Source organism: Juglans regia, chromosome 9 (genome assembly GCF_001411555.2).
Source record: "Juglans regia cultivar Chandler chromosome 9, Walnut 2.0, whole genome shotgun sequence".
Classification (NCBI taxonomy): Eukaryota; Viridiplantae; Streptophyta; class Magnoliopsida; order Fagales; family Juglandaceae; genus Juglans; species Juglans regia.
The window spans coordinates 7,368,617-7,383,434 of NC_049909.1; the positions used below are offsets into that span (position 1 = coordinate 7,368,617).

Consider the following 14,818-nt stretch of genomic DNA (forward strand, 5'->3'; position numbering starts at 1 on the left):
AGTTCTTGAGAGTGACTGTTTGATGATGATCTAGACTATTCAAGATGAAACAGTTGCTAGAAAACTTAGAGATAGAATCTGACTTCTATCTAGAAAACTCACCAAAACCGTAACAAGCCTGAGGGGGTGGGAGTTTCGGCTACTCCCCCCTCCTCCCTCCCTTCTCCTCCTCTCAGCCAAGTGCATTTTCTTCTAGTCTGTATCTTTTCTTTGTTTTTGTATTTTTTTAGGCCAAATAAAGGTGGAGTGTTGTTTGGAGACTTTACGGTGGTCGGAGAACACCAAGTTCCCCACCGGGGGCTTCCTAGGCCGCCTATCTCTCTCAGACTACCGAACACTGCGTCAAAAGGAGCGATGTGTCACCTACACGCGTGGGTCGTAGTAAGCACGTGGCTGCCACACGCCACTGTGAGGAATCAACTACTGCTGCCACGCGCAGCATCTCTGGGTCTAGCGACTCTGGTACCTTCCAGATCGACTGCCCGACCTCTTTCTAGAGTGGTGCGTGTCCTTCATGTGCCACTGTAGCCTCTTTTTGCAGTGTATCTTCAATTTTTTTAAGTGTTTGTAATTTTTTTCTGTGTTTGTATTAGAAAATAAAAGAAATAGACTACTGGGTTTATGTCTATAGCAGGGGAACCCCCTCCTTTTTTGGAGGATGGGGGTGGTTGTTTCCTTCTCCTTTTGGAGGATGGAGGAGGTACTTACTTCTCCTCCTTTGGAAGATGGAGGTTGTTTTACCCTTTCCTCCCAGGAGGTGGGAGATGGTGAACTTTTTTTTTTTTTTTTTTTTTTTTTTTTTATAGAGAATGATACTCTTAGTTTAGAGTTTCTAGAAATTAAAACAATGTTTGTCACAATGATGTGTGTGTGGGGGGGGGGAAGCTTCCATAGATATGTAGTTTGGCTTGTAATTTGAGTTTTTTCTCAATATTGATTAGTCACAGCTATAACTTCATTCATTAATAAAATGAAGTCAATTTTTCATAAAAATAAAAAATAAAAAAGATGAAACAATTGCTTATTTCCCAATTTTATTTCATGTGCTGCAGGAAACCAAGAATCTTATGAGAAGGTTTAACTTATGTTCTGTCCAACATGTCCATAGATTAGGTAATGGGGCTGCCCATGGGTTGGCTCGTTATGCTTGGCATGTAGATAATGTTGTAATGTGGGAGGATGTGATTCCTATGCCTATATCCCAAATTGTTTGGGATGATAAGGCTTCCTTGTAAGTCCTTGATTCTATAATGGAATTTTCTTACTATCAAAAGGTGAAAAAAAAAAAAAAAAAAACGTATTCTCATGATGCTTTCTTTCATTTAAACATTTCCAACAAGTAAACTTGAAAGTTTGAAGTTAACACTACCCGTTAAATTTATATAAATCTTAATTCTCTTTTCAGAAAATTTCTTTAGATTTCCTAATTGATTCTATCAGTCGAATAGTTTCATCAAAGTTTCATTAACTATTTAAAAGAAGAGCAATGCTACATACAATCTCCAAATAGGGCTGCATTGCAAGCCTAATCAATTTTATCTTTAATTTGTTTTAAAATTACAATAATATCCTTATCAAAATAATACTTTTTTCCATCAAAATAGGGACTGCAAATAGAATTTTTCTTAAAAAAAATTCTTATGCATGCCATGACATTCCACATTATTAAAAACGAAAAATGATTTATATATGATATGGATCCTAAGTTTTTTCAAAAAGTTTGTGCAAGATTTGTATATCTTAAGTATGTATTTCATATTGAGATTTTAATAAATTTAATAATTACTAAACAAATAATTTTAAATAAAAGTTTGGATATTGTTGGCTAGCTGTGGGTATTAGCATCAAATTGATCATGCTAGTTCCTTATAACTATTTAAATATAAGCACCTCTAATATGATATGAAATCATTTCAAACTTCTCCCCCAAGCGGGCTCTGTTCAGGCCAATCTCAAGTTCCTAATTTTTGCACCTATGAGCTAGAGTTTTTGTAAATTTAATATTTATGGATAATTGCCAATATTTCTTTATTTGAGACTCATCAATCCTATGTGATCCTTAAAAAAGAATCTGTACCCTCCATCTATTTTCTTCTCCGGAAACCCAATCCCACCAATATCCCCACATTCTAGCTCATTGAAAAAGTTATTTTGTAGAACTTCTTCTAGAACTTCTTCAAACAACGAAAACTATTTTGTGTCTTTTGGTTAAGGAAATCTAACATTTTCTTTGGTATCTACATTCCATGAACGACATGATTACGAATACAAATTTCCATCTTATATTTTCCCCACTTCGCAAGTCTACTAGGCCTCAGCCTGACACTCGACCCCAAGGTCTAAGTTCACCCATGAAGAAAGGCACCTATAGGGAAAAGTAAATAGATGGTTGATGAGACAGACATGCCTGACATACCTCGGTCACATTCTGATTGTGGAGAATTGTATAGGGCAGAGTAGGGAACCCTTGATCCTCTTACATGGGAGCAATATCGACGGATCACTGAAGATAAAGCAAACTAGGGAACTATATCGCATTAATGACACCACTACCCAGCTACACACCACGTTAATGACGCCGTCACAGAGCCACGCCGTATTAAAGGATTATGACAAAAAGAACAGTAGGAACGATATGGACTCTATGGGGGCAGACACGATCTGTCCCCCTCCCAGGCTTTCGATATGAATAGCAACTTCCAGGTACGAGTAATTCTCTCGGATCCCTAGACTTTCTTACTTATTTACAAATTTTCAATTTATTAATTTTGGCATCGGAGACTCCCCGACCCCAAGCCACTCTCTTCCAGTTGCATTATTATCTATTTTTGCAGGGCCAAGTTCTAAAGATCTGAGTTCCTGGAACCTGACCCAAAGGCAGGTGAAACACGACGTTAATAGTGGTGCCGTCTGTGGGATTGCACCTCGCCACAGACGGTGGATGATTGCACCTTACCACTACCTCCTGTCTATGCACCAGCCGAAGGCAAGATCCAAGATGAACAGAGGCTCAAAAAGGTGGAACCAAACGAGCCGTTGGAATTTGTTCCCCTCAACTCGGACCAACCAAAAGCCATGGCCAGGATCGGCATCGAAATGACATCTGAGGCACAGAGCGCCATGCAGCAACTCCTGGTTAAGCACCAAGACGTATTTGCCTAAAGGCACGAGGACATGCCCGGAATAGCCCCTAAAATCATACAACACAGCCTTAGCATAGACCCATAGGCCAAAGGAGTGAGGCAGAAATGCCGAAGTGTCAATGTAGAAAAGAACGTCGCCATAGTTGAGGAAGTGGACTGCCTGTTAGCCATTAGATTCATCAGAGAAGCCCATTATCCGGAATGACTATCCAACATGGTGCTCATAAAAAAGTCGAAGGACAAATGGAGAATGTGCGTCGACTTCACCGACCTCAATAAAGCCTGCCTGAAGGATAGTTTCCCACTTCCCCGCATCGATCTGATCGTTGAATCCATGGTGAGCCACCATATGCTCAGCTTCATGGACGCCTAATCTGGGTATAACCAGATTTGCAAGAACCCCAAGGACGAGGATAAGACTTCCTTCATCACCGATTGAGGCCTATATTGTTACATGAGAATGCCTTTTGGCCTAAAGAACATGGGGGCCACCTACCAGCGGCTAGTCAACCGCATGTTCAAAAATCAAGTAGGAAGAAACGTGTAGGTCTACATGGACAACCCATTGGTTAAGAGTGGGACTCTGGAACAACGCTTGAACAATTTGAGGGAGACTTTCGAGATACTAAGGCAGTACCATATGAAGTTGAACCAGGCAAAATGCGCCTTGGGCGTCGGATCGGAAAAATTCTTGGGATTCATGGTGTCGGAATGCGAAATTGAACCCAACCTCGAGAAGGTGAAGGCCATCCTAAACATGGCCCCATCCAGAAGCATAAACGAGGTGCAAAGATTGGCCGGGCAAGTAGCGACTCTCAACGGGTTCATGTCAAGATCCACTGACAAGTGCCTGCTTTTCTCCAAGGTTCTTTGAAAGGCATAGGTATGGGATGACAAGTGCAACTTGGCGTTCGAGGCTCTCAAGAAGTACCTCACAAGCCCCCTGCTCCTCAACAAAGCCCGGTGTGGGGAAATGATGATCTTGTACTTGGTAGTGTCTTCCCAAGCAGTCTCTTCAGCATTAGTGCTTGAAGAAGATGGAGTCCAGAGGCCAGTCTACTACACCAACCGAGCATATCATAGGGCCAAAGCTAGATACTCCCGCATAGAGCAACTGGCCTTTGCTCTGGTGGTAACCACGCACAAGTTGCGCCCGTACTTTCATGCTCACCTAGTAAGGGTCCTCACAAAAATCCTCTTGAAAAAGATCCTGCAACAACCGGACGGCTTAGACCGGCTTATGAACTGGGCAAAATAGCTGAGTGAATTTGACATAGACTATGCACCCCAGAACACCATGAAGGGGCAAGTGCTAAGTTTACTAGTTTCCCAACAGAGAGCAATCATGTACCTCCCGTGAAGCCCTGTCAAGTTTTCGTGGATGGCTCATCTTGCTAGGTTGGAGGGGGAGTGCGAGTGCATATCGTTACATCCGAAGGAGAGGAGTACAATTACGCCATCAAGTTGGTGTTCAAAACCACGAACAATGAATCAAAATATGAAGCGCTGCTTTCGAGGCTGGTAGTAGCCAGGTCTCTTGGTGCTGCCGAAATTGAAGTACGGGCTGACTCTCAGGTGGTGGTCAATCAAATGCGAGGGGAGTTTGCTGTAAAGAGTGAAAAATTAAAAAAATACTTGGCGCTAGTAGAAGTCAAGCGCCCCCATTTCAAGTACTTCCAGATTCAACAGGTGCCGAGGGCAAAAAATTAGAAAGCGGATAAGCTAGAGCATGCGGTGTTTGGACAAGAAGACTCCCTCCTGCCAGAGCAGACTGTGATTCGAATCTTTGAAGTACCCACTGTAGGGATCGAGGTAATGGAGATATGGCTCGGAGACCTAGATTAGGTGGGGTACATACTCAAGTACTTGGATACCAATGAGGTGCCCAAAGACAGACATGAGGCCAGACAAATCAGAAACTGAGCATCGCATTACACCCTTATCAAGGGAATTCTGTACTGCAAGGGCCACTCGACGGCTCTATTGAGGTATATCTCCCTTAAAGAAGAGCAGTACTTGTTGGCACAAATACATGAAGGGATTTGCAGCAGTCACTCAAGAGGAAAGGCGCTGGCCAGAAAGGTAGTGAAGGGGTATTCCTAGCCCCGGGCCCTGCGAGATGCTGAGGAGTATGCGCAGAAATGCCAAAAATGCCAAGAATAAGCTAAGGTGCCCCACTGCTTGATGGAAGAATTGATGTCGAGCACCTCACCTTGGCCTCTCACCTAGTGGGGAATTGACCTGGTCGGCCCACTCCCCCTGGCAAGGGAGGAGTAAAGTTTGTTGTAGCAGTTATGGATTACTTCACCAAGTAGGTCGAGCCAGGGGCCCTAGCAACCATCACGGCAAACAACATCATGTGATTCCTATGGAAGATGGTGGTTTGCAGATTTAGCATCCCGTGCACCATCATATTAGACAAAAGAAGACAATTTTATTATGAGCACTACAGTAATTGGTGTTGAGAATTGCAGACTGAGTTTCGGTACTCGTTCCTGGGACACCCCCAGTCTAACGAGCAAGTGGAGGTGACCAACAAAACATTGATGGGAATGCTCAAGAAGCGACTTGACGATAGAGAGGGGGCATGGGCAGATGAACTTCCTGCTGTCTTGTGGGCCTACAGGGTTACGGTGAAAACGCCGATGAGGGAAATTCCTTTCACCCTCACTTATAGCCACTAGGCGATGCCGCCAGTAGAGATCAGAATCTCCACCTACAGAGTTCAGCACTTCGAGCAAGAATCCAATGAATAGGCGGCTGGAGGAACAACTTGATTTTTTGGAAGAAGTCAGACTGGAGGTAGAGATAAGAACATCGGCCAACAAAAGAAGGGCCAAGTGAAACTTCAACAAGCGGGTGCACTAGAGAACATTCAAGGTCGGAGATCTTGTACTTAAAGAGACAGGAACAACAATGTGCTCTCGATGAGAAGGCCCTTACGTGGTTACCGCCACAAATTGCTCGGGCTCCTACTGGCTCCAAGACTCCCAAGGAAACAAGCTGCTACATCCCTAGAACGTTGAACATCTACTAAAATTCTATTGCTAAGCGAGTTTAATTATTGCGAATTCATGTTTTTATGCACATGCAATAGATCCTAATAAACTGAGTGTTCTATTTCAATGTTAAGTTTCAAGGACACAACAAAATCTCCATCAACGTAATCTCCATCGACGAAATCAATGAAATCTCCATCAACGTAATCTCCATCAGCAATTTACCTCCCCGCGGGGTGAAAAGGACGAGTGTAAAGCCTAAGGCTGCTCTATCCTTCTTGCGGAGAAGTGCAGGTTGGCCTTCGACCACTAGAAAACAAAAGCTTACCTTCCCCATGAGCATCAACAAGTGGGAGCGGGTCCAGTTATAGACTGCTCGAATAACGTACCTCCCATGGGGCCAAAAGGGTGGAGTGAGTCAATGGCTACTTTGTCCCTCCCGCGACGGAGAGAGGGTCCAACCCCGAGCTTGCCCGAAAAATTTACCTCGACCTCCGCCAGGGAAAAGTGTGGGATCAGCGCCAGCCTGACCCAAACTTACAATTTTTTGCGATGTCAACGGGTAGGAGCGGGTCTAGTCCCAAACTGCCCGAAAAACCTACCTCCCCATGAAGGATGATCGATAAGCAGGAGGTTCAACCTCCTTGTCCCGGAGAAAGGGACCAGCCTGTCATCAGGGTGAAGGAGCGAACCAGCCACATCGCTGTCTGAATTACCTCCCCTTCAGAATACTAGATGGAAAGGTAGGCCAAAAGGTTGCCTTATCCTTCCTGCTACCTGAAGAGAAATGACTTACCTTGCTTGTAAGCGTCAACAGGCGAGAGCGGGTCCAGTTCCAAACTGCTCGAACAACTTACCTCCCTGCGGAGCTAGGAAATGGGTCGAGTCAAAGACTGCCTTGTGCCCCAGTGGCAGAGTACGGATATAGCCCCTGGCGGTCTAAATAACTTGCCCCAACTTCCACTGCGACGAAATGTGGGATCAGTGCCAACCTGACCCAAACTTACACTTTCCTGTGGTGTCAACGGGTGGTAACGAGTCCAGTATCAGACTTCCCAAACAACCTACCTCCCGCGAGAAGTAAAGGGATGGGTTGAGCCAAAGGCTGCCTGGTTCCTCCCACATAGGAGATCGGGTCTAGCCTCGAGGTTGCCTGAATACTTACCCTAACCCCCATCGTGGCGAAGGAACAGACCAGCTACATCGTTGTCCGATTACCTCCTCAAGGGGGATAAGGGCCAGTTGGACTTGAGGCATTCTGATCCCCCCCGATGGAGTGCGGGTATTCCTCAGCTAATCGAAGACGAAGATCTACCTTCCTCGTATGTGCCAACAGGATGGAGCGGGTTCAGATATCGACTGCCCGAATGACCTACCTCCCCGCGAACCATGGAGACGGGCCGAGCCAGAGGCCGCCTTATTTCCTCGTGGCGAAGAGCGGGACCAGTCCAACGGCTACCCGAATAACTTACCCCAATCTCTATTACAACAAACTGTGGGATTAGCACCAGCCTGACCCAAACTTACCATTCCCTGTAGTGTCAACGGGGGGGAATGGGTCCAGTAACAGACGTCCCGAACAACCTACCTCCCTCGAGGAACAATGGGACGAGTTAAGCCAAAGGCCGCCTTGTCCCTCCCGCAAAGGAGGGCGGGTCTAGCCCCAAGGCTGTCCGAATACTTACATTGACCCCCATCGTAGTGAAGGAGTGGATCAGCCACATCGTTGTTCGAACAACCTCCTAGGGGGACAAATAGGCAGTTTGGCATGAGGCATTCTGACCTCTCCTCGATGGAGTGCGGGCTAAGTCCATTGACCGCCCAAATACTACACCGACGAACATGGACACTAGCAACATGGAAAAGGCAACAAGCACATTGTGACATAGGCCAGAATGCCCAAGTTTGCGAAATTAACTCCTGCTCTTAAGGATAAAATTGTGATAGCATCCTTGTTTTCCAACCAGGGATTAAATACAAAATGCTAACGGATGAGAGTGGGTCCAGTTCCAAACTGCCCGGAACGCTTACCTCCCCGCGGACCAAGGAGACTGGCTGAGCCATAGGCCGCCTTGTCTCCTCGTAGTGAAGATCAAGATCAGCCCCATGGCTACTCGAAGAATTTATCTCGACCATCATTGCGGTAAAGAGTAGACTAGCCTATTCATATCCAGCTTTGCGACCATGATGCAACTCAGGTGGGGCACAGAGGCTGGTTAACGAAACGCTACCCAGCCTCTCCCCTAAGGTGGCAGCCGGAATTTGCCTGCACAACTTAACTCCTAGGGGAGTACTTTCATCTCCCCAAGTTGCGGCAATGGGCGAAGGCCAACGAACAGTGACAATACTTCTGTTCTTTTCTTTTAGTTACATGCCAAAGTAAAGCACAACAACGTAAAATGGAAGAATACAAGGATTAGGCAGGGTAAAGCACATTCAAAAGACATACGGTGAAAAGAGGAAATCGGCATAAGGAAAACGTGGAGAGACATTGGCTTTGTCAAACAAAGTCACTAAAAGCCTCAGGAGAACATCTATTTAACGAAGGCAGACTAAAATAGTGTGGGTAGGAGAGCTGTCAGCTTGTGGGGTTGTCGGGAATAGGCTAGGCGCTGGCGGGGTGGACCATAAGGCCCTATGTGGCCATAACACCCCCTGCCGAACGCCGAGCCTATAATTTCCTAGGACAAAATCCCCTCAAGCCTGCCATAAAAAAGAAGAGGAAGAAGGAAACAACAGAGAAAATGAGTGAAGAAAAATAGCCGGATACAACAAAATATAAGGTAATATCATTAATCATCGGAAGTTATAACATGCAGCCGTAGAGTCACAAAGAACCAGTTAGAACATGAAGCCATAGAGTTACAAAAAATAAGTTACAACATGAAACCCCAGAGGTACAAAGAAAGTTGTAAGGCGTAGCGAACCAAAGTTTAATCAGATCATATTCCGGTGGAAGTGGCAGACAGAGATCTCCATCACTATGATGTGCTGATAACGCCCGAGGTTACCTCTAAAACATTAACAGGGATGTAATGAGGCAATTAATTGATCGTACGATGACAAAACACGCCAAAATGCTTCTAGGAACCGCCTGCCTTCTGGGGATAGGCACGAGGAACTATTGGAGGAGGTGAAGACAGGTTGGTAAGTAGGACAGGAATCACCTCGAAGACGAGCTTAGATGCAGGATATGAAGAAAGAGAATGTATTTCTATACGAGCAAGGTGGTTGAGCTTTGGAATAAGAGGCCTAGAGCCAGAGTATCAAACAGCAGAGAAGAGCAAGACCCATCAGAGGAGCCGCAGATGTGTTGTTAAGGAGAGTCAACCATCAGCAGGCGAGATTGTTCCCAGCAGAGCTACCAGTAAGGGCACCTCATGCGGAGAAAGCTCCCGCACACACAGGGCCCTAAGGTCACATTGAGGATTTTGGAAGACGTGAGTCTTCATCCGCTCCAAGCCATCGATGTAACCCCGGTACCAAACATCATCATGGACACCACAAACATAAGACAACTCCTACCGCAGACCCTGGATCTGATTGGCCTCCAGGCTTTTCCTCCACTTCCTTTCCTCCTCCAGGGCCTTTCTCTTGTCTGCTAGAGACTTGGAAGCCTCATTGAACCTCTCCGTCAGCCACGTTTTCGTTTGACCTTCGGACTCCTGTCGCTTGTGTAGTTCCTGATTCTCAGCCTGCAGCTGCCCAGGCTCCTGCTAACAGTTGTCAAAAGACTTCTGTAACACCTCCCTTGCCTCGGAAGCGAGCGCCTCCTCAACCTCCTCTCTCTTCTTCCGCTCGTTCTCAGCATAACACAAAGCCAATTGTGCAAGCGAACAGAGCGTTTTGTTCATGCTCACCAACTCCTCCAAGTCATCCATAATGAATGCTACTAGACGCTCCAATCCCTACCACAAAAGTCAAAATCAAAGAAGGAAATGAACAAGAAGTATGGAAGTGAAGATCTTACCCTAGAGAATAGCCTCTTGAGCTTGCCGTCCATCTTGTAGATGCGGTTGGCATGACCCACGGAAGCCGTCGGCCGAAAGTGCTCGTCCTCGCCAGGGGCAGCAGGCGCCGTGTCTACTTCAAGCAAAGGAGAGCCCGTCGTCGTCTCCTCGGCTAGAGTAATGGCCCTTGCCACTTCATGACCAGCTGAGACAACCTCGACCGCGAGAATGGTTTCAGCAGTAGGCTCAAGGACCGATGGCTCAGGTTGAGCGTCAGCGATAACTCCTCGATCCAGTAGTACAGAGCGAGGAAAGTTTGCTATTGTCGTCATCTTCTTGGGTGATGACGGCTTGGGCTGGATAACGAGCACCACCGCAGAAGGACCCTAGGAAGGAATGGCAAGTTCGTCAGAATCAGATCTGACTAGGGAAATCCTCCAGGGCCTTTTCCCTTTCCCTTCCACCAGCGGGCTGGGTGAGTAGCTGTGGGCTCAGAACGTGACCTCCCTTATCGGGAAGACTATGTCGAAGCATAAATTGCCCATGGGAGCCAGGTACCGACAAAGGCTGTCCTCAGCTAGCAGAGCCTCTAAAAAAATATCGTCCGGATGGGCCGTCATGGATGACCTTGAGCCTGAGTATCTCGTCTGGGGTTGCACTAGGGCAGCTACCCTTGTCACCATCCCCGGCCCCCCCATATGGCGAAAACAAGGAACAAGCGTCGAATGGCCTGACTGATATGGAACTCCCATCCCTCGCCAAATAGAAACAAGAATCGATGATTCCAACCCTTCACGACAGTATACTGCGCCTCCAGCCGATCCAATGCTTGGACTTGTTTGAAGTCATAGATGTCATGACCTTTCCTCAGAATATTGTGGGAGAGGAAAAAATCGCGCGCCGTAAAATCTGGTTATTCGGCCTCGGCCTCCTCCAACATGCGACGCCAGATGATGTAGCATGACATAAGGATCCTCCATGTGCTTGGAGGGAGTTGAATAGGTGCCAACTCAAAAAGACTCAGCATTTCTCGCACTGGTCGGCAGAAGGGTAGCTTCAGGCCACAGGAGAACATGGAAGGGTACACCGCAACCTTGCTAGCATAACCTTCATAATCCACCACCCTTTTGGTAGGAGGAGGCACTACAAGTTCCACCACCCGAGGAACCCTGTAGGTCTCCCTCAATGGCTCCAGTTTAGTGGAAGTCACCTCCGAACACCACAAGAAACCAGTAAACTCCTCCGAAACGGTGCCTCCTTGATCATCGGTGACCCGAATAATGTCGAAAGGTCCAACCAATCTAGAAGGACTAGAGGCTTTCTTGGGATCCATTTGTAATCAGAGGGAAAGAAGAGAAACTAGAAGGAAACGATGCAAAGAAAGATGTTTAAAAGCGGAAAAAGAACACAGAACACCAAGTAGAAGAGGAAATGAGCAAAGTAAACCATTTCTGAGAGGGAAAAGGGCTTTATATAGGCAAGATTGATGGTTGATCTCCCGAGGCACTAGAAACTCATGCGCCCCACCAGGTACTAGAATCCCACTTTCGCCGCAAATCCAACTGAGTGTATCCAATGATGCGACGTGGGAAATAAATAACTGCCTGACATGGAGTAATGATGAAGGGACTGAAGAGGCGCCATTTAATGAGGACCATAACCGTCAAAATACAACCATAAAAGTTGGAGATGAACTGTTGCAAGGTATAGACTAAAAGACAAAAAGGCCACTCGGACATAGTGGGGGAATAAGAATGCAACAGGTGAGCACCTAGAATCTACAAACCCCACCCCTGGAAAGAAAAGGCCATGTAGTCTCAAGTGCAAAAGCTGATTAATTGGGGGAGCAGAGGTAAAATTCCCCTCCGAGAGGAATTGACGGGGTAACTGTAAATTTTTCCCACTTCACAAGCCCACTAGGCCTCAACTTGACACCCAACTCCAAGGTCTAAGCTTACCCTTAAAGAAAGGAACCTACAGGGAAAAGCAAATATATGGTTGATGGGACAGACATGCTTGACATATCTCGACTGCATTCTGATTGTGGGGACTTGTACAGGGTAGAGTGGGGAAAGGTGGGGAACCCTTGATCATTTGACATGGGAGCATCGCCAGTTCACCGAAGATAAAAAAAATTAGAGAACCATGCCACATTAATGGCACCACTATTCAAGCTACATGCTACATTAATGATGCCATTGCAGAGCCATGCTGCATTAAAGGACTCTGACAAAATGAACAGTATGAAAGATAAAGTCTCTATGGGGCAAAAATGATTTGTTCCCCTCCCAAGCTCCCGGTATAAATAATAACTCTCAGGTATGAGTAACTCTCTCAAATCCTTAGACTCTCTTACTTATTTACAAACTTCCAAGATAATTTACTAACTTTGGCATCAGAGACTCTCCAGCCCCAAGGCCACCCTCTCCTAGTTGTCTTCTTCTCTATTTTCACAGACCCACATTTTGAAGACCTGAGTTGCTGGAACCTGACCCAAAGGCCTGCGAAACCCGACTTTAACACTCTAGATCCAAATCCATCTATATTTCTAGGATGGGTCAAGTTTAAGTCGGCACCCATCAAAAGGAAAATCGGAAGAGGCTGTAGGGATTAAAAGTTCCCAATGCAGAGAAGTTGTTTATATGGAAAGCATGTCATGATGGATTGCCTATTAACCTCAAGTTGTTTAGAAGGAAGGTTATTGACAACCCAAAGTGCCCCATATGTGATCAAGAAGAAGAGACAATAGAGCATGCACTGTGGACATGTGAGTCTACCAGGGATGTCTTGTCTCAATGCTCAAGGCAGCTATAAAAGGGACAAATTATCAACTAGACTTTCAAGGACATCATGATCTTTAAGCTTCATAGCTTGGATAGTGATGAATTAATAGAGTTTGTAGTGGTGACATGGAGTCTTTGGAAGAGGAGGAACGAGTTCGTCTTCCAAAAAGAATGTATCACTTCTAATAGACTACTTAATCAGATCTTTGAAAGAATGTAGGACCTAAGAGATACAAATCTGGCTTCTCCAACTCAAAAGCCTCTTGCCCTAGTGGACAGATGTGAATGGATTGCTCCTCCAAAGGATATCAGCAAGATCAATTGGAATGTTGCAGTTGACAAGAGCACTTGCAAAATTGGCATGGGAGTGTTGCAAAGGACTGGGAAGGACATGCATGTATTGGCTACTATGAGGTTAAACAAATCCTTATTTCCAGATCCATTGTTAGCAGAAACATATTTTGCCTTTCATGCAACTATTCTGAGAATTGAGCTGGGTTTCAAGAGGATCATACTAGAAGGGGTTGCTCTTCTTGTTGTCAAGGCTATTAAAGGGACATACACCACTTTGGACAGTAAAGGCATGCATGCTCATTTGTGATGTTAAAAGAAAGCTTTCTCAATATGATAGTTGGGTTGTGTTAAGATATAAATAAATAATAAAATTTATCTCTTTCCATCAGTTTCACCTTTTGGGACAAGTGGTGATTTTACATGGTATCAGAGCAGAGATCCTAAGTTAATTCGAACCCTGACTTTACACTCTACCTCATTTAATTAAATATTTCACGTGTTGGGCCACCTATTAAGAGAGAGTCTGACTCATACGTGAGGAGGAGTGTTAAAATATAAAATAAAAATAAATCTACCTCTTTCTATCAGTTTAACCTTTTGAGATAAGTGGTGATTTCACCAACATTTATGAAAAAGGTGACCTATTATACATGTTTTACGTACATAGGCCGATCATTATTTTAGCGTACGCACAACGAATTCAAAAGATTTTAAGTTCAGTCTTTCAGTTTATGATCAATATATAGTTCAAGAGTTTTGCTATGTACAAGCAAGTTTGCATACCAATCTGCGTACTAATATTGTTGCCTTCATATTCTAAATTCAATTTAGTACTGTTTTTAATAAAATCTAATTTATGACCAATCATATTGAATGAATGCGCGTATTAGTGCGCAAAATTATTTACAATTAGATTTTTCCATAGTTCAATACCGCGTTCGTAAAGCATTTACGTACGTACGTAGGACTCATGCCATGCATACATCATGAATCATCCTTGCTTCTCTTTAACTAATGTTCATTAACACATTGACAACAACAGTCTAATTAGGGATTAAAATGGGGATCGAAATTGTTCCCCTCTTAATTACATAGAATTACTAATGGTACATTAAAGGATGGAGATATGAAAAATATCATACTTATATATCGGTTTGATCTAGATGTTCAAGTGTCTCAGCCAACAGATTTTGGGAGATTTTGGGGATTAAAACGAAAAATGTCATACTTATTTATATTTTTACTATATTGATGTGATAATATCACTACAAGAAAAAGCCGTTTATGCGGCCAAAACATATTGCGGTGAGCAGCAATTGGACGGCAGAAGCCATTTATTACTGTAGCCGTGCTTTTGTTCTGGAGAGGGAGAAAATCACCGCTAAGAATACTATTTCCGGCGACAATATGTCGCCGCAAATATAATCGCACATACAACCTCGACGTATAGCACACATGGGTCTTTGATAGCGACGTTTTCGCTGTATTTTTGACGATTTGTAACCGTTGCAAAATGTCAGATTAAAATCCTTCGAAGTCCCCTTCTTTCTTTTTCCCCCTTGTTTCTTTTCTTTCTCCTGCTTTTTTCTTTTCCCCCATATCGATACTCCCTCTCTATCGTTTATGAGTTTGATGCCGCCCTTCCCAAG

General features: G+C 44.8%; 1 protein-coding gene across 2 annotated transcripts in view; it reads right to left on the reverse strand.

Moving 5' to 3' along the window:
* Positions 1-14,818, reverse strand: part of LOC109001242 (F-box/kelch-repeat protein At1g74510-like) — a 945,981-nt gene that overhangs the window by 235,486 nt on the left and 695,677 nt on the right. The gene's annotated exons all lie outside the window — the stretch shown is intronic.